The sequence below is a fragment of the Panthera onca genome, chromosome X (assembly GCF_046562875.1).
Source record: "Panthera onca isolate mPanOnc1 chromosome X, mPanOnc1 haplotype 2, whole genome shotgun sequence".
NCBI lineage: Eukaryota > Metazoa > Chordata > Mammalia > Carnivora > Felidae > Panthera > Panthera onca.
The window spans coordinates 124,672,639-124,697,328 of record NC_138357.1 but is presented as its reverse complement, the minus strand read 5'-3'; the positions used below and the strand labels follow the sequence as shown (position 1 = coordinate 124,697,328).

The window sequence follows — 24,690 nt, the reverse complement described above, 5'->3', positions numbered from 1 at the left end:
AATCATCTCAGACGCACTTCAGGTAGGTTTGTCTGCAAACCACGTGAAACACCCTCTTTGTGTTCATGCTTCGGAAAACTGCTCTTTCTGAAGTTTCTGCTGGTTTGGTGCAAAGTTGTATTTCACATATTGCAACAAACTGCCATTAATTTAAATTTTCTCAACAACTTACTGATTAAGGCATCACTTGAATTTTTTGCCATTATAAACATTTCATTTTCTGCATTCTGTGGATGAATTTTTTTAAAAAAATTAATAGGCTTTAGTTCTTAGCAGTTTTATGTTTACTGAAAACTTGAGCAGAAAGTACAGAGTTACTCTATCTGCCTTTTCTCCTCTGGTCAGCAACCTCCATTGCTAACATCTTACATTAGTGTGAGTCATTTGTTATAATCGAAGAACCAATACTGATACTTTTTTTGATGTTTATTCATTTTTGAATGAGAGAGAGACAGAGCATGAGTGGGGGAAGTGCAGAGAGAGGGGGAGACACAGAATTCGAAGCAGGCTCCAGGCTCTGAGCTGTCAGCACAGAGCCCAACGCAGGGCTTGAACCCACAAACTGTGAGATCATGACCTGAGCCAGAGTCGGATGCTTAACCAACCGAGCCAGCCAGGCGCCCCTATACACTTTTGTTAATTAAAGTCGTTAGTTTATAGAAGGGTTCACTCTTAGAGTTGTTCACTTTTATGGGTTTTGCCAAACATGTTATGTCACATATCTGCCATGACAGTACCATAGAGGAGTCTCACTGCCCCCGAGTCCCCTGTAATCCACCTGTTCACCCCTTCCCCCCATGTCCCTGTTATGCATCTGTTCACCCTTCCCCCCAAGACCGTGTTATCCACCTGTTCACCCCTCCCCCCAGCTCCCATTATCCACCTGTTCACCCCTCCCCCCAGCCCCTGTTAATCCATCTGTTCACCCCCCCAGTGCCCATTATCCACCTGTTTACCCCTCCCCCAAGTCCCCTGTAATCTACCTGTTCTCCCCTCCCCCCCAGTCTGTTATGCACCTGTTCACCCCTCCCCCCAAGTCCCCATTATCCACCGGTTAACCCCTTCCCCCCCAGTCCCTGTTATCCATCTGATCACCCTCCCCCCCAGTCTCCGTTATCCACCTGTTCTCCCCTCCATACCTTCCCCTGATCCCTGGGAAGCACTGCTCTTTTTCTATCTGTACTGTTTTTTTAAAGTTTTCAAATCTATACATTTTAACATCTGGGTATCTTCCTTTATCATAACTGTATGTATTTTCCCAAAAATGACCAACAGCAAGAGATTGTGATTATAGTTTTAGGTTCAGATCAGACATTTGGTTGTCATATGTAATGGGAAGCCTCAGGGTCAGTCTGGAGTCCGAGGAGGAGGGGAAAACATAGACAAGAACCGTGTTGTGGGAAGGAATGGGAGAGGTAAGCAGGCGAAGCAGGCGTAGAATGCACCTCTGTGGACAATTTCAGCAGACCCTGGGCTGTTCCAGGCAGGGAAATAGTGGCCCGCAGTGTAGGCGCCCAGTAGGGAAAACAGTCGCCAGGGAGGGAGGAATGGACTCTGCAGTGGTTAGTTTGCATATGAAGGGTACCCCCCACCACCACGTGAGACATTCTCTGTGCCCAGGAATTGGCTAGCCTTGGGAGGGGCAGTTCCACCAAGGGTCACCAGAGTCCCTGGATATCATAACAGAGAATATAGAAAGTAAAAGGTATCATTAATGGATGGGTGTCCAGTGGCACCCCAGAGTGGACAGCGTGTATCTCATGGTCACTTCTGGTCTCATGGCCAAGTAGGTGGTGAGCTCCACCGGGATGCTGTGCAAAGCCAGGAGTGGTTCTGACATGGATAAAAAACTGTGGGCAGAAGACAGCATGTGTTGCTTCTGAAACATGATCGGGGCTTTCGAGAAGCTTCATTCAACACCCTTACGTGCTGCAGAGCAACTAGAGGGCAGAGGGTGATCTACATGATGGCACAGAGTGACAGCGAGAGAGTATTGTAAGAGCCTCTAGAGCCATTAATGCAGCTCCTTTGTCTTTGCTGTTGGTGCCTCCACGCAAGTCTCACATCATCAGGAGGCAGAATGTGATTGGCTCAGCTTGGGTCAGCTGCCCACCCCTCTACTTACTGGATCGTGTTGCTGCAACACCACACCAGTTCTGTTGCCCACACACAACTCCCCATCCTCCCTGTGTGCTGAGGCTTGAGTATGGAACTCAATCCTGAGACATGGAGAGGGAAGAAGGGATGGGAGCCAGTTCCAGACCTGCTCTGACCAACATCCCCCAGAATGCTTCAGCCCTCGTCTCCTCTGTTTCGGGGACCTTGGGAGGCCACTGTGTTGTGGAGATGACACCTGGTAATCGGAGGAGGGCCACGTGTGCATGAAGGGGGCAAGAGATACGTCTTTCTGGTGTTGAGTCCCTGAGATGTGGGAGACACTTTGTTACTGGATTGTCATCCCTCCTGCCCTGACTGGTGATACTGTGCTTGGTATATTCACAACGGTGTTTTGTTTGTTTGTTTCTGTGTTTGTTTTTTGTGTGTTTGGCTTTCTGCTACTCTACTGTAACTCGAAGATAGGTTTTGGGGTTACTGTTTCCAGGAACTTGTAAAGTATTTCTGCTTTTCACTTACTAAGGTCTGAGGGAATAAATCTAAAGAGAAAAGGGTAACAATTAAATATGTGATATAAATATGGATGCCTATGTATACTTACATGTATTCACATATACACATACATGTATATATCACAAAGTAGGAAATCTGTGTTTATATGTATGTGTGTATATGTATACATATACGTATACACATATATATACATATATATATGGAATAAATGGGAATGGATGTAATGGAGTATTTGCTCGTTCATATACTAGCTTTTTCTTTTGACTTTTTCAGTGATTGATTTCTAGCTTTTAAAAGCTTAGATTGAATTTAACTGAACTTTAGATCAGGTTCCTTCGTTTTTAAGGAGACCGTCATAGCTGTAATAGATGTTTATGAAGGTAGCGAACAGCAGATTGAAAATATATTACCATGTGCATTGAAACTCAGTCTGCAGCCTTGACTGCAGTCAGTTGTTTAGTACAATCCACATGAGTTATTGAGTTGTGGAGATGAGGCCCCACGTAAATGAGGTTATTCTGGAGCTAAAAGCATGGAAATGTATCATACTAATCACAATGCAATCGCTAGAGTCTCAGCACTCTTTTATGGTCAGTCTGCATTGTTACCATTTTCCCCAACATTTTCTTAAGTCTGAAGAAAATCAACAAAACAACCAGTTTAAGTCCTGGTGTGCAGGTCTTGCTGACCTCTGTGGTGTGATTACCCCCACTGTGGCCAATTCCAAGCTGCGGCTTGGTCACTACACACAGAAATGGGGACAGACCTGCAGTAGATACCACTGTGTGACATCACTGTCATGGTCATAAGTAACCTCAGAGGCAGAGGTCATATGTAGTGGAAAAATAGGGGGAAAGGAGAATTGCAGGGTTAGATATGTGTCACTATGGTTTCAGGATGACTTTGTAAGTTTATATAATTTAATTTTTAATAATGACAGCATTGAACAGCGGCTTCCTGAATTCCTGGAAATGTAACAGGTCAGCATGAGCCACCTCCAGCCCATCACACGCAGACGGTCCAGTCCAGCATGTCCTTAGAAGAAAATTCAAATTATCTCTTGTTTTCATTTCAAACCCAGTAAAGGACCATACAAACCTTACAGTCATTTAACTAGACAACCCTAAAAATAGGAGGAAAGAAAAATTAATACAGCTAAAAACAACGAGTAGTTGTAAGATAGGAAAATGGGTGAGATATATAAGTAAATACTTATATGGTTTATTCGAACAAACTGGCCATGTGTGCAACTTAAATCTGCCAACACTGTCATTGTTCCAGTTGACCCCAGTCTTCTTTTTTTTTTTTTTTTTTTAACGGTTATTTACTTTTGAGACAGAGAGAGACAGAGCATGAACGGGGGAGGGTCAGAGAGAGGGAGACACAGAACCTGAAACAGGCTCCAGGCTCTGAGCTGTCAGCACAGAGCCCGATGCGGGGCTGGAACTCACGGACCACGAGATCATGACCTGAGCCGAAGTCGGCCGCTTAACCAACTGAGCCACCCAGGCGCCCCGACCCCAGTCTTCTTAAGAGAGAAGGTCCTTGACATGGGGAACAGAACACATAAAACCAGAACATAAAGCAGGGGAGTGTTTGTGGGACATTACAGGGATACATTCAGATGACTTTGAAGGCTTATCTGCTGTCCACCTGTTCTGGAACTAAAGTCCCTTTCAGTGACAAGTAATTTGGCCTAATTCTAAGAGCCTGGAGGTTATGAAGTTTCCCTATGATCACAGCATTCGATTTGGCTCAATTTGCCTTCATCTGGCCCATGGTGGGGGCACCTCACCACAGAGTAAGTCCTGGATCTGGTTCCACAGATGTGGGAAGGACTGTCTAACCAATAGCACTGGGTCGATACCAATCCAGCTTGTTCGGGACCCCTGAGCTAGCTGAACAAAGTAAGTACTTCAGGGAATCCAGACTCTGGGCACAGACTTCTTTCTTGTTCTCATCATTCTGCTCGGGAGCTTGCTTCCCATTATCTTGTTCCCTGATGAGATGGCCATGCTGGCTTCAGCGATCTTCTCACCTTCATTCCCATGAGTTTCTTGGTGCAATTTAAGATAAGATAAGATAAGGTAATTTAAGATAAGCCAAGGTGCAATTTAAGATAAGCCAAGGATTAGTAGAAGGTTGCAGATGAGGACAAGTTCTACATTTGCTGTCTTGGAACCGGCCTTGTGGTCTGGAAACAAACTTGATAGTTACTTGTTGGGTCTGTTTCTTAAGACATGCTGTACTCTGCAGGATCTCTAGAGAAAAGACTGTATGTACTAGCCTAGGTGAGGAGAAGAGAGAGGAGAGAAAGGGAGAAAAGGAGAGAGAGGGAATGAAGGAGAAAGAGTAAAATGTAATGGATGAGTAAGAATGTAAATTTGGCATAGAGAGGGAAAACAGCAGAATGTTTGTGAGGATGATTTTTTTCCCTGGTGGAATTTTAGTAGACTGGTACTCATGGTCTCAACTGGAAAAAGATGTCAAAGATGCCCCCACTCTTTCCACCCACCTACAAAATGAGAGATGAAGGTTATCACATAGGTAATCTCCATAATATAAAGAAGGTGAAATTTCTCTGCTATTAAACTTTAAAGGAACAATTAATCCCCATGGTATTAAAACTGACCAAGGCCATAAAAAAAAGGAATACTTGTATTAAATATTATAAAGGTAGATTAACTGTGATATTAAAATGTGACAGATCAGAAAATAGGAGGGTCATATGCATATATGTCATCTCAATTGCATAAATATTAATGCAGACTTTCTTTAAGTGAACATTTAAACTAGCCATATATTAAGAAGTAATACCCAATGATGAAATAGCATCTATTTTAGGAATACTGGAATGATTCAATATTAGGAAATCTATTAATGTAATTCATGACATTATTAAGTTAAATGAAAAAAATAACTTTACTGCTTCAAGAAGTGCCAAAAATAATTTTATAGAATCCAACAATTATTTCAGATTAAAAGTTCTAAGCAAAATAGAAATGAGAGTAATAAAAATAAATTCAACCAAATATATCTTGATGCTTAAAGAGACATTCCATTAGAGTCAATAAGAAAGAAGGGTGCTCCACGAGAATAAACTTAAAATAGATTAAAGACTTAAATGTGAGACCTGAAACCATAAAAATCCTTGAAGAAAGCACAGGCAGTAATTTCTCTGACACCAGCTGTAGCAACATTTTTCTAGATATGATTCCTGAGGCAAGGGAAACAAAAGCAAACATAAACTACTGGGACTACATCGAAATAAAAGGCTTCTGCACAGTGAAGGAAAAATCAACAAAACTATAAAGCAACGTACAGAACGGGAGAACATATTTGCAAATGATATATCCAGTAAAGGGTTGGTATCCAAAATACATAAAGAACTTACACAGCTCAACACCCAGAGGATGAATAATCCAATTAAAAGTGGGCAGAAGACATGAACAGACATTTCTTCAAAGAAGACATCCAGATGGCTAACAGATACATGAAACAATGCTCATCATCACTCATCATCAGGGAAATACAAATCAAAACCACATCGAGATACCACTGCACCCCTGTCAGAATAGCCAAAATTAACAACACGGGAAACAACAGATGTTGTCAAGGATGTGGAGAGAAAGGAACATTCATGCACTGTTGTTGATAATGCAAACTGATGCAGCCGCTTTGGAAAACAATGTGGAGATTCCTTAAAAAGTTAAAAATAGAACTGCCTTACAATCCAGTAATTGCACTGGTAGGTATTTGCCCAAACAATACAAAAATACAGTTCAGAGAAGTACATGCATCCCAGTGTTTATGGCAGCACTATCTACAATAGCCAACTTATGGAAATGGCCCAAGTGTCCGTGGACTGATGAATAAATAAGGAAAATGTGGTATACATACAATGGAATATTTCTCTGCCATAAAAAATAACGAAATCTCACCATTTGCAACAACATGGATAGAGCTAGAGGGTATCACGCTGAGATAAGTCAAGAAAGACAAATACCATATGATTTCAACCGTTTGTGCAATTTAAGAAACAAAACAAATGAGGTAAACCAGGAAACAGACTCTTAACTCTAGAAAACAAACTGATGGTTACCAGAGGGGAGGAGGGTGGGTGACGGGTTAAATAATGGTGGGGATTAAGGAGTGCACTTGTCATGATGAGTATTGGGTGTTATAGGGAAGTATTGAATCACTGTATTGTACACCTGAAACTAATATTACAGTGTCTGTTAACTAACTGGGATTAAAATAGAAACTTAAAAAGGGAAAGAGAGCAGGGTGCCTGCTGTCATTTTTCTTATCAATCCCAGTGTGGAGGAACTAGCCACTACAATTATTTAAAATTTTAGAAATCAAAATTAGCCCTGTATGAAGATGGGAAAGCCAAAATAATAATGATTAATAATAATAATAATAATAATAATAACAACAATAACTAGTGGAAAACATAAGCATGGTAAATACAGTGGCCTTTTATAAATTTTTTTTTTCAACGTTTTTTATTTATTTTTGGGATAGAGAGAGACAGAGCATGAACGGGGGAGGGGCAGAGAGAGAGAGGGAGACACAGAATCGGAAACAGGCTCCAGGCTCCGAGCCATCAGCCCAGAGCCTGACGCGGGGCTCGAACTCACGGACCGCGAGATCGTGACCTGGCTGAAGTCGGACGCTTAACCGACTGCGCCACCCAGGCGCCCCTACAGTGGCCTTTTAGAACATAGGCATAGACATGTAAGTAGCTTTCTTGTAGTTAAGCCATATTGAATTTAAAACAGAATTAACAATTTAATTTATAATAGCACAAACTGTTATAAACACTCAAGAACATCATTCCCATACCTTTTCCTGAGGACATACCAGGGAACAGTCTTCGGACGGCGGAAATAACTAGAGACATCACCATAAGAATAGCCTTAGCCATTAATTATAGGTACCTGGTAAAAATAAGACAAAACGTAGGTTAAAGCGAAGAGAATGAATGCAGTTGCCATATATTCTGATGCTATGGATGTAGTGTAGTGATTGAAAATGAGAGAGAATGGCATAGCATATGCCAAAAATGGAAGTGTTTTTAGCAATAATCAGTCTTAGTACCATTTTACTGATACTGTTGTGTTTGTACTGTGGAATAGGGTGGCTGAATAATGGTGAGATACTTTAATTCTATCATCCTTTGTTCTTGAGAATGAATATTCTCAAGGTGGAACAAAGACGTGATCTGCAAGAGATTAAAAACCTTGCACTCCTAAATTTGCATTGGAAATATGAGTATGAACTCTCAGGTTGCATATGTACTTTTCAACCATGTTGAAAATTCTTAGAAACAGTGACCAAAGTGACAATGGCATTGCTAGGACCCAGATTTTAGTTTTGATATAGCATTTCCTATTTTCAGAAGTTTGAGTTTCTTGGAGAAATGACTGATTCTTGTTCAGGGGCAGAGGCTGCCGAAGATGAGACTAGAACATGAGGACAAATCAGAGCAATGAAAGTTATCAGAATCTAGTAGGGTTACATCAAAAGGACTCAGTGGCCAACTGGATGGAACCTATACCTGCTAAGGCTGAGCCAATTTGAGCTCCACCTAGGGTAAGATTTGCAATGGATTGAAACCCATCAATATATTTATATCCATGATTTTATAAAGACATTCAAAAATAAAACGAGTGGGTTACATTGTGAAGATGATATGTAGCCGGTTACCTTGAAAATCTAACATATATCTTGCTTTTTGTATGTAAGCAGCAGAGTGTTAACTGAGAATTATACAGTTAGGACAGTTAAATGAACAAATAAAACAATCAAATTAGAACATCACCATTTTGTAGCCCTCAGCGAATTAATGGATATAGGCATTGAACACTCAATGCTGATGACATAAAAAAAGGCAAAAACCAGAAAACATGTACCTCCTGATGAAAAATAGTTGAATTCTAACTATGGTCTTGCCCAATGAATGAAATCTGATTTTCATCAAACCCCTGCATTCAGCTGATGATTATCAGGAAATGTGGGGAACTCAGAAACCTGGTTAAGCACAACATAAACATGCAGTAAGTAATGCTCAGACTGTGTAAGCCAGTGTTTGCAACAGGTAACTTGTAGTGGAAAACAGGGATGGAATAAGCAAGATGAAAATTTGAAAACACACAAACCAAATACTGACCAGCCTGCTCCCCTACACCAGCTGCATTCCAGCAAAGGAGAGGACTTAACAACCAGCATGCAATGTACCTGACATCTCCAAGTGTCTGCAACCTTACCTTGGTGCCTGTTCATGTAGCTTCTCACGTTCCTTTCTCCTTTGAATCTCTAGAAGGAGAGAGGTTAGTAAATGTGACCCTGTGAGATGGTTGACAGTTACTCTCAACTTGTGAGAGGTGGCATTAGGATAGACAAAGAATTTGGCCCAGGATGGACTGGAGGAATTTTTCCAAGGAATGAATCCCTTTGAAGATCCGTGTTGCCATCAAAGACGTGAGAAGACCAGTAGAGTACACAGTATGATGAGAAAATGGAACAGGAACACCACTGTATTTCTTTTCTATCCTTTGCTTTTCTAAATATCAGGAACATGGGCGCCTGGGTGGCTCAGTCAGACCTGACTTCAGCTCAGGTCATGATCTCATGGTTCGTGAGTTCGAGCCCCATGCCAGGCTCTGTGCTGACAGCTCAGAGCCTTGAGCCTGCTTTGAATTCTATGTCTATTTTTCTCTGTGCCCCTCTCCCACTTGCTCTCTGTCTCTCTTTCTCTCTCAAAACTGAATAAATTTTTAAAAAAAAAATACCAAAAACATAAGGGAAAGAAGTTAGAGAGAAATAAAATCATTCAAGATCTTCTAAGTGAGGTGGGCTGCCCAGAGAGCCCACGTGACATCTGCCTCCCCATCCTTGGAGACTGAAAGCTGGAACACCAGATTCCAACTCACTCACTTTTTCATTTTCTGCGAGGTCTGTAAGCATGGCTTGAGTGGCACCACTGAGCTTGGCTGGAAGGAGAACCCAGCAGACTCTGTGATGGATGTAAAGGCTTCAGGTTTTAACCTGAAGTCAGAGATCAGCCAGATGCCTGAATGTAGTGTCTTCCTGGGGTAAATCGATCCCTTACAGAAAAGTCAGAAGAGCCGAATTCTGCCAGGCAAAGAATGGCACGTCCCCAGAAGAGTCCAAACCAACCCTCCTCAAATCCAGGGGTTCGGGACAGCTGAACCCCTGTGTGTTTACATCACATTCTATAGCAAAAACAAGGGGAACTGTTGAGAAGCATTTGTTCGTGGCATCGCAGTAAAAGTAACATCTTAGCACAGGGCCAAGCCATCACAAACATGGTTAAGACGGAACAGTAAACCAAGGACTTTTGAAAATGTAGGAAGCTTTAAAGTCTGAAGGAAAGTACCGTAAGATGCTGGAAAAAAAAAATGTGACAGTGTTGTGCATTCACAAAATATTGGTAAACTTGTTGTTTCTGGTAATTTTGGAAGTGAGAAAATGTACCTAATAAGTTGTTGCACTGGAACAGACATCATCGTGCAAATTGCTGGTGATGTCACCTGGCCCCTCCTAGCTGCGTGTGGTAAGGCATTGATGTAGAAAAAGCAAGTCAATCTGGAGACAGTATTTAGAGAAATTATAGAGTCTGAGAAGCACAGCCTTGGAAAACAAACGTGTGTCCTAACACCGGCCTGTTTAGTGAGAAAGTAATTCCCAAAGTGAGTTAAAAGCCTGGGGAAAAGATCAACTCCAGCACAGTACCAGAAGTCAGTCTCGGATGACATGAAATCAACTGCATTGTAGTCTGGCCCCGGGCTAGGAATCCTGCAGTGGTTAAGATAGGGCCTCACAACACCTCTCAGCTGGGAGGAACGGCTGACAGCGTGAGGGCCTTGTTCCCTCACAGCCTTCCATACTCGGGGAAGTAGCGACCGAGTAGAGGAGGCCTCTGTCTCGTGGCTATAGGTTTCTACCTGGGAGGAGTCTAGGAGGCCTCTGTCTCATGCTTGTAGAGGCCGATCCGTTACCTCTTTGCCTTGCATCTTCAGATCAAGAGGAGCTACATCCAAGTAAAGCCACCTGCACCAGGAGATGATTTAGGAGACGCAGTCTTCTAATTTAAGCCTGACCCTGATGCTGGAATGGCGTCAGGTTTCGGCATCTTGCAAGAGAAGTGAATGTTTGGAAACCAGGTATTGGATGCTGGTCACAAGTCTCCAGACAGCTCCCACTGAACCGCATCTTGTATGCATGCTCTTGTGGGGCCCCCTGCTCCTTGAATTTGGGCTGTCTCCCTGACTTTATTGGTCACGTGATGCTGTGGCCCTCCGTGCCTGAGTCTCAGGGAGGTGTGGAAGCCTTTACTTTTGTGATTTCACAATCCTTGAGCCACTCTGCAAGAAGTCCAGCTTGCCTGCTGACGAGACCACAGGGAGACCTTGAGACTCACTCAGGAAGAGGCTCTGAGGCTATATGGGAATCCCAGATGTGTGGACATGCCTGCAGAGATCAGTCTTGTAAGGATCTGTGACAGGCTGCCAGAAATATAACTAAACCATCATAAATGTCCAATCCAGTCACGCTCTTTCAGATAATATTAGGTGAGCCCAGCTCACCCACAGAATCATCAGCGATAATAAAATCATCATTTTAATAAATTCCCGAGTGTTAAGATAGATTGTAACATACAGTGAAAAGGCAATACTTACGTTGACTATAATCCCAACCCAATTATGTAATATTAATCTCAGGCACCACCATATCGGTTTGTAAGTTTGCAACAGATGCTGTTCCTCTGAGAAATGAGTCTTTTTCTTCGGGCAGGAAAAGCATACGTATCAATAGTGTGCTGAGCCTAACATGACTCCCCATAGAGAAGAAGTGACTTCCTTCTGTGCCTTTATAATTCTCTCACTTTATATGTAGCTAGGTAGGTAGGCAGGCAAACAGGCAGATAAAGATAGGTGGGTGGATAGCAGATCTGTCGAGATCGCAGTGATCTGTGTAGGCCTGACATACTCATGTTTTAAAAAATTTCTGGGGGTGCCTGGGTGGCTCAGTCGGTTAAGCGTCCAACTTTGGCTCAGGTCATGATCTCACGGTTTGTGAGTTCAGGCTCTGCATCAGGTTCTGTGCTGACAGCTTAGACCCTGGAGCCTGCTTCTGATTGTCTGTCTCCCTCTCTCTTCCCCTCCCTGACTTGTACTGTGTCTCTCTGTCTCTCTCTCTCTCTCTCTCTCTCTCTCTCAAAAGTAAACATTAATTTTGTTTTTTAAATTTCTGTATCCCCACTGTGTAACACCTAATAGGTACTGAACAACTGTTGTTGATTGAATGAATAAACTTTGCTTGCAGAATTGTTTAGAACCCTTGGGTGAATTTTGTAAAGAAGAAACATGAAGCCTACATTGTAGAATCACTCACTAACAAAAATGTGTAGTAAGTGTATTAAATATATCCCATCCATCCAACTTTTATATTTAATTATTGAAATCAGTTAGTTTTAAACATCCCTTTTAGTTGGTTTTTGGAAGAAAATTCTGGAATGTGGGAACCATGAATTTTCTTAACATCTTCTGCAGCCAAAGTGCTGACTGCTGATTTGTTCTCCTCTTCCTGTGCCCTGGCCAGCTACAATTTATTGCATAAGAAATAATAAAGTTATTCCTTATAACATTGAAATATTTCAGTAACAAATTACAAGAAATAACAAAAAGGATGCACTAAACATCATGTTGTTGCCTCTGACTTTTTAGCATTTGCAAAAGTTAAAAATCCAACATTTTCCACCTAAGCAGGATCATCATTAAAAAATAACCGGGGTGTCTGGGTGGCTCAGTCATTAAGTGTACCACTTTGGCTCAGGTCATGGTCTTGTAGTCTGTGGGTTCGAGGCTCATGACAGCTCAGAGCCTGGGATCTGCTTCAGATTCTGTCTCTCTCTCTCTCTCTCTCTCTCTCCCCCTCCCCCTCTCCCCCTCTCCCCCCCCCCACTTGTGCCCTATCTCTCTCTATCCCTCAAAAGTAAACGTTAAAAACTTTTTTTTTAATAACCCAAAATAGGGGCGATTGGCTGTCTCTGTCAGTTGAGCATGCAACTCTTGATCTCAGGGTCATGAGTTCAAGCCCCACATTGGGCTTGGAACCTACTTTAAAAACGTGGGAAATTATTAGTCCCATAAATAAATATGCTTGTATAGATATATGGTAAGTATCCAGATTGTAGTTCTGTCTCAGTTAAATTTCATCAGCATACTGTGTCATTCGCCAAGGTCTCACTTCTGTGTTTATGGATCCTCGGACATAAAAGAGTTTTAGTCCCCAAGGAGGATTCAAAATATAAATCAAGCAAAAACACTGATCCTTTGACTCACAGAACCTCAGGGTATAGGAGCATTGGAAGGGGTGTTGGGAAATTTTCTAGATTGAATTTGTGGCCTGTTTGGGGGCTCCCGTTACATCCGTATTACATGGGCACCCAGCTGTGTTTGAGCAGTTTTAGGAATTAGGACCTTCAAAGTCCTACAAAACTGTCATTCTCAGGGGCTAAAAAAAGAAAGCTGTCTACAAAAATATGAATAATTGGCATTTGGAAAAGAATATCTTGCCTTACAGTTTTCAGGCATGAGTACATCAGGAAATAAATTGTGCACACTTCTTGTCAATTCGTGTGACTTGTTTTTTCAAATTAAATTATTTGAAGTTCCTAATGGCTACGACAGGAGGATCAGTATTAATCCAACACCAGTAAGGGAGTTTTTCTGGTATTTGGATAAGTTGAAGAGACCACTCAAACAGGGAAATGATTGATAACTTAGTAAATTCTCTATAGACTAGTCAGCTGAAAACCACACTAAAAAACAGACTCTAAAGATGGAAAATAAGAAAAGTCAATGTTACATCAAAGATAGAAAGTCACCATGCCCTTCACTTATAAAGACAATGAATGTGAACTTCAAACTGTTGCATAAAGATACTTCAAGGCTTTTGGGGATAAAGAAAGGATTTGAAGGTCTTAATAAAATACAAATACCATAAGCATGTTGTCATCTGCAAACCTGAGAAGAGATTAAATCTTTACAAGTGTTTTTCATTAAAAACAAAACAAAACAAGAACTTTGTGCATCTCTGTCCCCATCTTGATATATACCTTTCTTAGCCCAGAGGCAGGCGTATACCATGTACTCAGGGAAATATTTGCTGAAAGACAGGGTGAAAATGGGAATTTTCCTAGTGGCATCCTGAATATAGATAAAATGAATATAATATAATAAATAATTGAACTGAATTAAAGAGGTTGCCCATAGTAATCGCTTTACATTTTTGGAAATGATGGTCTTTGTTGGAATATTCTAATCAGTGTTCCTAAGAAGGCAAATTGGGGGAAAAAATTGGAATTAAGGATATGTACTATCATAGACTTATTTTTTGCAGTTTTATGCTACTAAGCTACAATACCTATTTGGTTTTCAAATATAATTGGAGACATTTGAAAATCATACTATGCTCTTGAATATTGAATAACCTTCTGACTAAGTAGATTCAGAAGTTGAGCTTATGTGGATAAGGTGAGAGCCGTGACCTTCAGTTGTGGGTGAGGTATTAGGCGTGGAATATTCTACGGTGTGGGGGAGACACTCAAGCAAGGTGCGGTGTTGTGTCCAGTGCTGTGATCATTCTGAATCTTCCGGCCAGCTTTGAAAGTGTTTATGTAAAACTTATATAAGTTATCCCGTTATAAATTCATCTCTTGGTCTCTTGGTTATTTCCTGTTATTTCAGTGTTCAGACAAGATGAAATTCAATCACTTAAAAAGAAATTTACAACCGGGCCAGTGCACAAACCCCAAATTCTGAAATTGCTTTTCTTCTTGGCTTCTGTGGAGAAATATGTCAAGCACATTCTTTCATGTAGGTCCAGAAGTATGATCAGGATGTTGGGATTGTTTTTGATCATTCTAGAGTCTGTAGAATTTTCCTCATATTAGCTGTGAGGTATGGATGCCACGTAGTCTGAGCTTCGTACACTGTCTAGCCAGGTAAGGAACAGGAGTTAGCCCTCGTCCAGGATACAAAAGAGCACAGTTAATTCAGTAGGATGCATGGCCAGTGAAACGATACTCGTAGAAGCTGCAATATTAGCATCACGCACAGTCTACAGAGGCATAGAGTCCTATAAATGTCTTTGAAGTGTCTTGTGAGTTGTGATAGTGGCCGATGGGAAGATTATGAAACCGTGTTCAGAAGAGAATGTAGCTGCATATCTATCAGTTCGGTGCATCACGTGCTGTAACTGTGTCGTTGGAGCATCCCGGATTTGACTGGCATCCTTGAACTTAGTATTTGTACCTGGAACACAGCAGCCCAGGCTGTTCCCCAGCCCTCTTCTAAAGTAGTTGAATTTGTAACTCCTGGCAAAAATATGGGTTCGGGATAGCACAGACACCTTGAAAAATTCGTCCTGGATGACTGCACCCACATCCTCCATTTCAGGCCTCACTTTGGGGCCTCACTTTGCTTGCTTCGTTAAATCAAGGAATATATACACACAGGAAGTTGAATTTTCCATTTGAACCTTTATTCCCAGCCCCAAACTGGAAACTTTCCAAATACCCATCAGTAGAAAAATAAATGATCTTATATTCATGGTTATATGCCATGGATAATTATAGCAAACACCTTAAAGGGACGCATACCATGGATGAATCTTATCAGTCTGATAATAAGCACGGGAGGACGTAAAAACCTGCCTTCTGTGTGTCAATTAGACAGCAGGAACCTTCTGACTAAGTAGATTCAGAAGTTGAGCTTATGTGGATAAGGTGAGAGCCGTGACCTTCAGTTGTGGGTGAGGTATTAGGCGTGGAATATTCTACGGTGTGGGGGAGAGACTCAAGCAAGGTGCAGTGTTGTGTCCAGTGCTGTGATCATTCCTAATCTTCCGGCCAGCTGCACCTGTACCTCCCTGTCATCACATACCCCGGTCTGCCAGCACGAACCACAGGGAGCCCCATCTCTTCTGGGTACGCCCGGGAGCCCAATACCATCATACGCAGTCCCCTCGGAAGGAACCTTTGATGTGAATACATCAGTATCTGATGTATTGTAGTCCCGATGACCACCTGTTTAACCTGCTGTGTGTATCTGCCTTGTCAGCCTTGCTGATGCCTCTTAGAAGTCTATACAGGGACATGTCATTTATCCACAGCTGTTTCCAAGTTCAGTGTTTTGGATTATCTCACTCAACCTTTCCAAAACTGTTCTCTTATTATTATGAATAGTGCCATGCCAATGACTATGCTTCTTATATGTTTTCTTCCTAGGATTTATACAGCTGTAGAATATTGCCACCGAAGGCAAGTGAAGACATGATCTCCAAACCCAGCTTTTTCAGGTAAGGAAACTAATATTCAGAGAGGTTACAGCAACTATCCCGAAACACAGGGCTGTTTATGGTGAAAGGTATTGTTAAACGGCCAAAGGTATATTAATACCCTCATGTTCCTTCTTCCATTATAAGACTGCGGGGTTTTTCATGGGTCTGTTTTGTTAATCACATCTAAATTAGATTCTTTAAAGATTTTCATTAAGTTCAAATTATACCCAACTCACACTAATATTTTTCAGTGTCAAAATCTATAGAATATTTAAAAACATTCGAATCCGAACCTGCTTAAAACACACTTTTAAATGTCTTTTAAATATCTTAGAATTATGTTTTATGTGTTAGAAATTGTAGTCTTCATAAAGTGTTTTAGTCTGGTTTCTTATTTAGCACTTTTTTTAAAGTTTATTTATTTATTTATTTATTTATTTTTATTTATTTTTGAGAGAGAGAGAGAGAGAGAGAGAGAGCAAGCGGACAGAGGAGGGGGAGAGAGAGGGACACACAGATTCTGAAGCAGGCTCCAGGCCCTGAGCTGTCAGCACAGAGCCCGGCGCAGGGCTTGAACCCACGGATCGTGAGATCATGATCTGAGCTGAAATCAAGAGTCAGACACTTAACCAAGTGAGCCACCCAGGAACCCCTCTTATTTTAATACTTTATCAGCGTCATTTTCCATAACACCAAATGTGTAAATTGTAAGTTAATGGTTGTCTTTCCATGGAAATAGCAAAACCTCATCTACTAATCTCTTTTGTGGGCCCTTGACAGTTCTTACTGCTATGAATGTTTCCTGACACGTAACTTGATTTGTTAAAACAGTTTCCTTTTGGCAAAGGTTCAGGAAGAAGGTTATTGTGATTAATATTTCGAGAATGAATAAAATGTTGTGCAAAAGACAGAGGAGTCAATAGACAAGGAGAGGCCTCTGGGCGAGTTCCACCTTGTCCCTGTATAGTCACAGCACTTCAGCAAGCTACTGAACCTTTGGAACTTCCCTTTTCTTATTAGGAAATGAGTGTAGTCACGCGTTTCTAACAGGAATGTTATTAGGACAGTTTGCAAATAAAATATTCTGTCCAGTGGTAAAATACAGCAAGTGCTCGATGAATGATGTGTAATATTTTCTTTATGGGTCTTCCAATATTGTTTTCCAAAGCATTATGATATTTTACTTTCCTAACATCCACCTGGGATACATCTCTTCGTAACATACTGGTTTATGTATTGGGCCTACATTTATACCTGAACTTTGCTCTGAGTTTGATTCCTCTAATTGTCTCTCTCGTTTTGTCCTTCTTAGATGAATCAAGTAGTTACTACATTACATTAAAAAAAAAAAAGTAATGGATAAAGAGACTATCTATCCTATTAATTGATTAAAACACCAGATAATATTGTCATGAATATGTATCCGACTTAGATGGCCCATGAGAATCCCTAGCTGGCACCCCATTTCTCTAAACATGTGAACGTATAATATTGCATCCTGGACATTCAGAATACAGAAAAAAAAGGCATTTAAACCACAGAGAATCTGAAGAGATATTTGGGGATTCTCTCCTTGCGTTTGAAGAAAACTGGAGATACTGTAATGTTTGGGGGGCATCGTACTGCTTCTGTTCTGAGACACTGAGGTCAGCCATGTGTAATGACAGTTTCGAGAACATGGCACTTTTAGGAGCCACGTTCAGGAGTTCAAGAGCATGGGTGATGCTGATGTGCTGCATGTGACTATATGCTATTTCAACTCAGAAACACCATTCCCGGTGATTCTTTTTTTTTAAAGATTTTATTTTTTTTCGGGAAGTTTTAGGTTCCTAACAAAATTGGGAGGGAGGTACAGAGGTTTCTCATATACCCCCTGCCCCTCACACGTACACAGTCTCCCCAGTTATCAGCATCACTTACCAGAATGGTACATTTTTTACTGAAGATGCATCATACTCCCCCCAACATCCACAGCTTACCATAGAGTTCACTCTTGGTGCTGTACATTCGGTGGTTTTGGACAAATGCACAGTGACACGTATGGCCCATTATGATGTCAAACAGACCAGTTTCACTGCCTTAGGAATACTCTCTGCTTCCCTATTCAACCCCCGACCCCCTAACCTGACGCTTTTGGGAAAAAAAATAATAAATGTTTTTCATTGAAAGTCACACGTGATAATGAAGTACAGAAGAAGAGAAGAATCAGAAAATTATCCATGCCCTTGACATTTTCAGAGTCTGTTAACACTCTCTTCTATCCTTTATAAATGCACAGGCTTGAGCACACAGGCTCCTGTTTTCACCTTGTGTGGTCAGACCGATGCGTGCTTCTTGGAGCAACCTAACATTGGCTTTCCCACTGACCTCTAGTGCGTCAACTAATGTCTTAGGTGCAGAAAATATAAGGGCAAGCATTGTAATTGGTTTTCCTTGTTGTTACTCTTGGTTTATTTTCTTGTGGGAATGTAAGGAAAAATATATATTAGAGACGTGTGCATAGTGCAGTATCACACATAAATGGTCACTAATTTGACTTTTAAAATATGTGAGTAGTCTGTAATCCTTTTCATGGTCCGCTGAGACTGTTTTCTATTTTAATGTATCTGATGCAGTGTGCCCTTTTCACAGAGTCATTTTGTTTTGAAAAGATACAGAGAAGTTAGCACTTTGTGGCGTTACAAAGCTATGAAAACTCATGTCCGCAGTCAAATGAATAATTACATATCCTCCTAACTAAATGTGTAAAAGTACACCAATGTTTATGGTTTTAACTTGCAAGTAAGAAAAAGAAACTTTTCTGCCTCAGGATGCTCATGAGAACTGATTTTTGTGTTTTTGGCAGTGTCTTTTGGGTGGATGCATATTACTGTCATCTTTCTAAAGAATTAAATGCAAATTGGAAACTAAGGGAAGAGAAATAAAATGCCATAGAAATTGCAAAGGAAGATTTATCACTTGAATATTATGAACAGTGTTGCTCAACCTTGCGATCTCTGCAACCATGATTCTCAGACATCTAAGATTAACAGAATTGAGATTGGCTGGTAAATTTCAGACTCTAGAAAGCCTCAGATAAGATGATGTGAGCATGACTCATTAACATTAAATCAGTCACTGACTTAAAAATGTTTAAGTAGATTGTACAAAATAATATTTTATTAATGCTTTCCAGTGGGAAGGAGCAAGGAGGAAATAGAAAAATATGCAAGAAGAACTCCCTTGATCTTTTCAAGTAATATGGCATGCTCGCTGTAATTGTATTATTATTAATGTGCATGTATGAGACTGGGATCAAGAGCTAATTAGATGTTTGAAGATTCAGATGATCTGAAACTATGCCAATAATGAGAGGGAGAGGCAAACTCACCCAATTAAATGAGCAGCACGCCCTGAAACTTGGAGAAAATGCAGCAGTATTAAAACTGATTTTAGCATGGAGAACAGTGTTCCAAAATCCAGGAAAACATTAAGCCTTTGGAGGAGATACTGTATTTTCACAAGGTCTTCTATTTGGAAATCAACTTTACTGATCTGTGGTGCTCGTTCAGCTGTACTGATGGAAGAGAATGGCCAGTTGATTGGGAAAACAAGTTCAAAAGGGGTCCATGAGTTTTTAACTGAATGAAATATTTTTAAGCCACTATAATACAGCTCGGTTTTAACAACATTAATTTGTGCGCCTCATTTCAGCTTTACTGTGTTCTTAGGGAGATGGAAAGTTTGCAATTTGTAAATAGGCCCGATATGCCCATTATGTGATTGTGGGTCCATTTCAAGGGTAGATTTTAGAGATGGACTTAGTTGTTTCTGTGACCTTTATGGAGTATGTGGCATGTTAAAGGCAAGACATCAAACATTGGGGCCAGCCTTTGGCTGCAGGCGGTAGACGGCATAGGTCAATACTAGTGTTATACGTATGATGGCCCTAGGCCAGAAGATCTTTCTGTCCATTGGACAATATATTGCATGTGTCCCGTGTCCGTAGCTTTGTTTCTTCAAGTCGTTGTTTTCTCTAGCCTCTTGCACATTAAGGTCCACAAGAGACTTACTTGTAAAAAGGCTTGTGTGGGCTCTCACTCGGGCGGCCAGGGGTAGGAAGGTTGTGGGAAATGCCTCTCTGTTTCTTAAAGGTCATTTTTTAAAGTTGATTTGAATGTGCATTCAGAGCCCAGACTGTTGTCTTGAGTCATAAACAGGATGGGGTTCCATCCCTATTGTTTTTCTCTCTTCTCTTCCATTAGCAAGACCTTTTGGAGCTATAAGGTAGAAATATGCAGTTACTTTCCAGTACATTTTAGAAATCCCTCTGCACAGTTCACTCTGAGAACACTCACAGTGCATTGGAAATGAGCATTTTCCCCGAGTGGCGACTCACATTATAGTCTGGAGAAAATGTTGCAGGCACCCCCACTTTAAATTAATAAAAGGTGGCTGTGGTCCTGCCGAAGGCTCCATGTTGGCTTGCAACTAAGGATGTCAACTGGTTGATTTTTGTTTCTTATAAAGTGGCCAATATGTGGTTTGGAGCTGTGATGAAGGGAAATTTTTGTAAGAGTAAGAAACCATCCTTCTGCTTTGTAATAATCCAGGAATGTGTAAATACTCACAAGCCTAAGACATTGTAATATTATGCCTGAAAACAAATACTAAGAGGAGCATCCTGTCTCTGTTGCCTTCATCTAGTTTTCATGAATGTAGCCAGTGATGAAGGCAGTAAATTAATGTACAAAACCAGAGAAGAGGAAGGGAGCTGTGAGTTGACCATGATGGTGTATCCAGACATGACAGACCTGTAAAACCCGTAGCACGGCAACCCTGGACTTAGCCGGTACAAGTCCTCAGTTGGGCACACACCCTGTGCCATCAGTCCCATAAACATTGTGAGCACATGCTTGCTCACATAACTTACTCAGTTACTTACCGCCTTCAGTCATGTTATGACTTTTATGCAGTCCGTTCCATTTTTATTTTAGTTGTTGTTTCCCTTAAAGGTCCATGAATTTTGAGTCCTAATTTGGATGGTTTGCTTCCAGGATGGCTTCTCGGATGTTGTTTCCTTCCTTCCCTTCCTTCCCTCCCTACCCTTGCCTTCCTTCCCTCCCTACCCTTGCCTTCCTTCCCTCCCTACCCTTGCCTTCCTTCCCTTCCTTCCCTCCCTACCCTTCCTTCCCTTCCCTTCCCTTCCCTTCCCTTCCCTTCCCTTCCCTTCTTTTCCTCTCTTTCCTCCCTCCTGGGTTAGTTCACCCATTTTTCTCACCCAGACATTCTCTTCTTTATATGTAATACTTGTTTTCCTGAACTATATCTTCAAGTTATGTCACCAAGGAGACTGTATAGGACATAAATTTCATGAAGCCTGACTATATTTATGCTTTGCTTCGTCAGGCTTGATTAATAGTTTGACTTGGTTTGTATCATTTTTCCTAAGGACCCTGAGATGCTGCCTTTCTACAACCACACTCACATGTGAAATGTCTAAAGCCAATCTTAATCTCATTCATTTGTACATCATCTCTCCTGATTATATATTCTACTCTCTGTGAAGTTTATTTCTTGTTGATGTCCTGAAACTTCACAAGGATTTGAGTTCTCATGCATTCATGCTACCTTTGACCCAAAATCATGAGTTTAATGATATTATATTTTAAAAATAAGTTACTCCCTTTTGTTTTTTTTCTTTCTATAAGCTGGTCTGGTATGATAGAAGCTCTTGATTGAGCAACTAAATCCCTTATACCTCAAATGGTGTGTTTATTTTTTCGCTCTATTTTCTGCGACTTTCCTTTCTTTGACTACCGTCCTACCAAGGAATTATTTCCATTCTTATATTTTAAATTTCCAAGTATTCTTTCTGGCTTTCTCATTATTTAATGCCTTTTCATATAAGTCTAATTTTTGTTAATGGATGGAAAATGATTTGAAAATTATCGAGGGCTAGGTCAGTGTGTGTGTGTGTGTGTGTTAGGGAGAGAGAGAGAGAGCGCAAGAGAGAGAGAGACATTCTGTTCCCTAAATCATATGTTTCTTTTGAGATCAGTTCTATCTTTAAATTTTTTTAAATATTTATTTATTTTTGAGACAGAGACAGAGCATGAATGGGGGAAGGTCAGAGAGAGGGAGACACAGAATCCCAAGTAGGCTCCAGGCTCTGAGCTGTCAGCACAGAGCCTGACTCAGGGCTCGAACTCACAAACTGTGAGATCATGACCTGAGCTGAAGTCGGATGCTTAACTGACTGAGCCACCCAGGCACCCCAATTCTGTCTTTAATGTACAGTTTTTTGATTATCATTGATTTTGGAGAGAGAGTGTGCATAAGTGGGGGAGAGGGGCAGAGGGAGAGGAATCCAAAGCAGGCTCCACTCTCAGCACAGAGCCTGACATAGGGCTCCATTCCATGACCCTGGGATCATGACCTGAGCCAAAATCAAGAGGTGGACATTTAACCGACTGAGCCAGCCAGGTGCCCCTGTTTTGTTTTGTTTTCTTTCCCTAGTCTTCTGCCTAACTTCTCTTTGACTAATGCCTTGGAGTTGTCAGAAGATAGGGTTGGGGGTACAAAGTGAATGATGGGACTTTCATGATGTTCCATTTTCCCACTACTTTTCCCCAGTGACTGTGAAAGCCATCCAGGTATTCAGTCCAGATGAGCAATTTGCAGACTAAAAGGTCTTGTTGGTTTGAGCTTTTGAGGGTTGGATTGAATATCAGAAAGTTCCTGAATGATGGAATAAGGATGTCCTTTTCTGTGGGATCCCAGAAATGGCCCTGGTTGTTCATTTCCTCCAGGCACTCTGTCAGCTTAGAAGGACAGGAGCCCTTTGGTGTTTGTTTTCTGTGGGGCTGAGGAGGCAGGGTGAGAAACGCCTAGGAAATCTGCCCTGTAGCCAACCTCCATTACCCAGGTGCTGTCCCACCCACGAACCTCTGCTCCATGTCTCTGAGTCTGATTTTCACTACACAATCAAGCATATCTCCTACAAGCTGGGTTGCAGGGCTCAGTTTCTTACACTTAATAGTCCTTCCAGAAACCTGGTGGAATCTGTTGTTCAGAGCTGACCACCTCCTACTTTTCCTTCTTGGCTGTTGCTATTGCTCTTCTTAAATGGTCCTCCTGGGGGCGCCTGGGGGGCTCACTCGGTTGAGCGTCCGGCTTTGGCCCAGGTCATGATCTCACGGTTGGTGGGTTGGAGCCCCACATCCGGCTCTGCGCTGACGGCTTGGAGCCTGGAGCCTGGAGCCTGCTTCTGATTCTGTGTCTCCGTCTCTCTCTGCTTCTCCCCCACCCACACTCTGTCTCTCTCTCTCTCTCTCTCAAAGATAAATAAACATTAAGAAAAAAAAATTTTAAGGGGCATGCTGGAAGAGTGATTTCTGTGTGATGATTCAAACCTGACACACTCAGAACACACTTTGCACAATGACCCCCACATTTCATGAACTTTTTTTCTTCTCCTATAAAATGAAGAGATTGGACAAATCATCTGTAACCTTCCTTCCATAATCATGGCCTTTATCCTGTTGCTGTCACATACTATAGGCAAACATCTAAAACACTAACTGAACTCTTCGCCTTTTAGAAATTTGATTCACAACCAAAAACATAGAAATTACTAATGGTAGCCTATTCCTATGAAATGTTGCCATTTCATATGACATTTCACACTTATAACTTGACCTTATTTTATTGGTAACAAGCTTCACAAGTAAAAAGATAGCCTTCTGAAAGCACAGAGTATAAAAATACTTGTATAGATTTTAAGAAAAGTATTTTGATTCTGTAAGTTTGAAAGGACATCTCAAACACTTACTTTTTAAGCAGTTTTATTTTAAACGCCAATTGTTTTGTTTTAGCTTTTTTCTGGAATAATGGAAATGGAAGTTCCGATTCTGCCTAATGCACTGAAGGCTACAGAATTATATATTATCTCTTTTCAAATAAAAGCAAAGACAGTGCCTTCCCTGTAAGGGTTCTTAGATTTTGGAGTTTGCGTCCGTCCAGCATTTGCCAGATTTATTTTACATCTGACCCCTACTGTTTGCCTAAATTAGATTGGAAATTGAAGAACAGAGGATGCCTGGAGCAAAAGAACACATTTTTTTGGATGTTTGAGCAAAGCAGCAGAGGAAACATCAGCTGGGCATTGTGACCTAGGACTCATTGAATCAGCCTGGGAATTGCTAATAGAAATGGGCCTCATATGTGAAGAAAGCATAAAGACTTAATTTCTGCAAAATGTGCAACCTGACGGTAAGGTATTTGTATTTCATTTAACGTCACTACTAGGAAGTAGCCACTCCTGGCTTTTCGTGTTTTTATACCACTTTATTCTTTCCTTTTTCCCTTTCTTTGAAAAGTCAACAAACAAAGAACAGCCACAACAACAAAAACACAGATCATTTGGTGCATAATGTCCTATAATGTGGCATTTTTTTAACGTCGGTATTGTGTATGTATTTTGAGGAGACCGTCAACGTCTTCACATACTCCTTACTACTTGCGTGGATTCGTCATTTTGGGGAATCAACCCAAGCTAAGACGTTGAAGCAAGTGCTGGAAGGAATACAGGATGAATATAATATAGATTTTGCCTTTTACCGTCTTAAAAGGGCTACAAGACAGGCCAGATCATGAGGCATAGACTTCCAAGGGCCACATTCTTGCGCCATAGAAACTAAAAGTGGA

The 24,690-nt window shown here is 41.2% G+C and overlaps 1 long non-coding RNA gene across 5 annotated transcripts in view; it reads left to right on the top strand.

Moving 5' to 3' along the window:
• The window catches only part of LOC145713964 (uncharacterized), a 522,867-nt gene that overhangs the window by 226,967 nt on the left and 271,210 nt on the right, over positions 1-24,690 (top strand). For all 5 annotated transcript variants that reach the window (XR_014136744.1, XR_014136746.1, XR_014136747.1 and 2 more), the window contains one exon: positions 15,950-16,020. This is a non-coding gene — a long non-coding RNA (uncharacterized LOC145713964). The remainder of the gene's footprint in view (positions 1-15,949; positions 16,021-24,690) is intronic.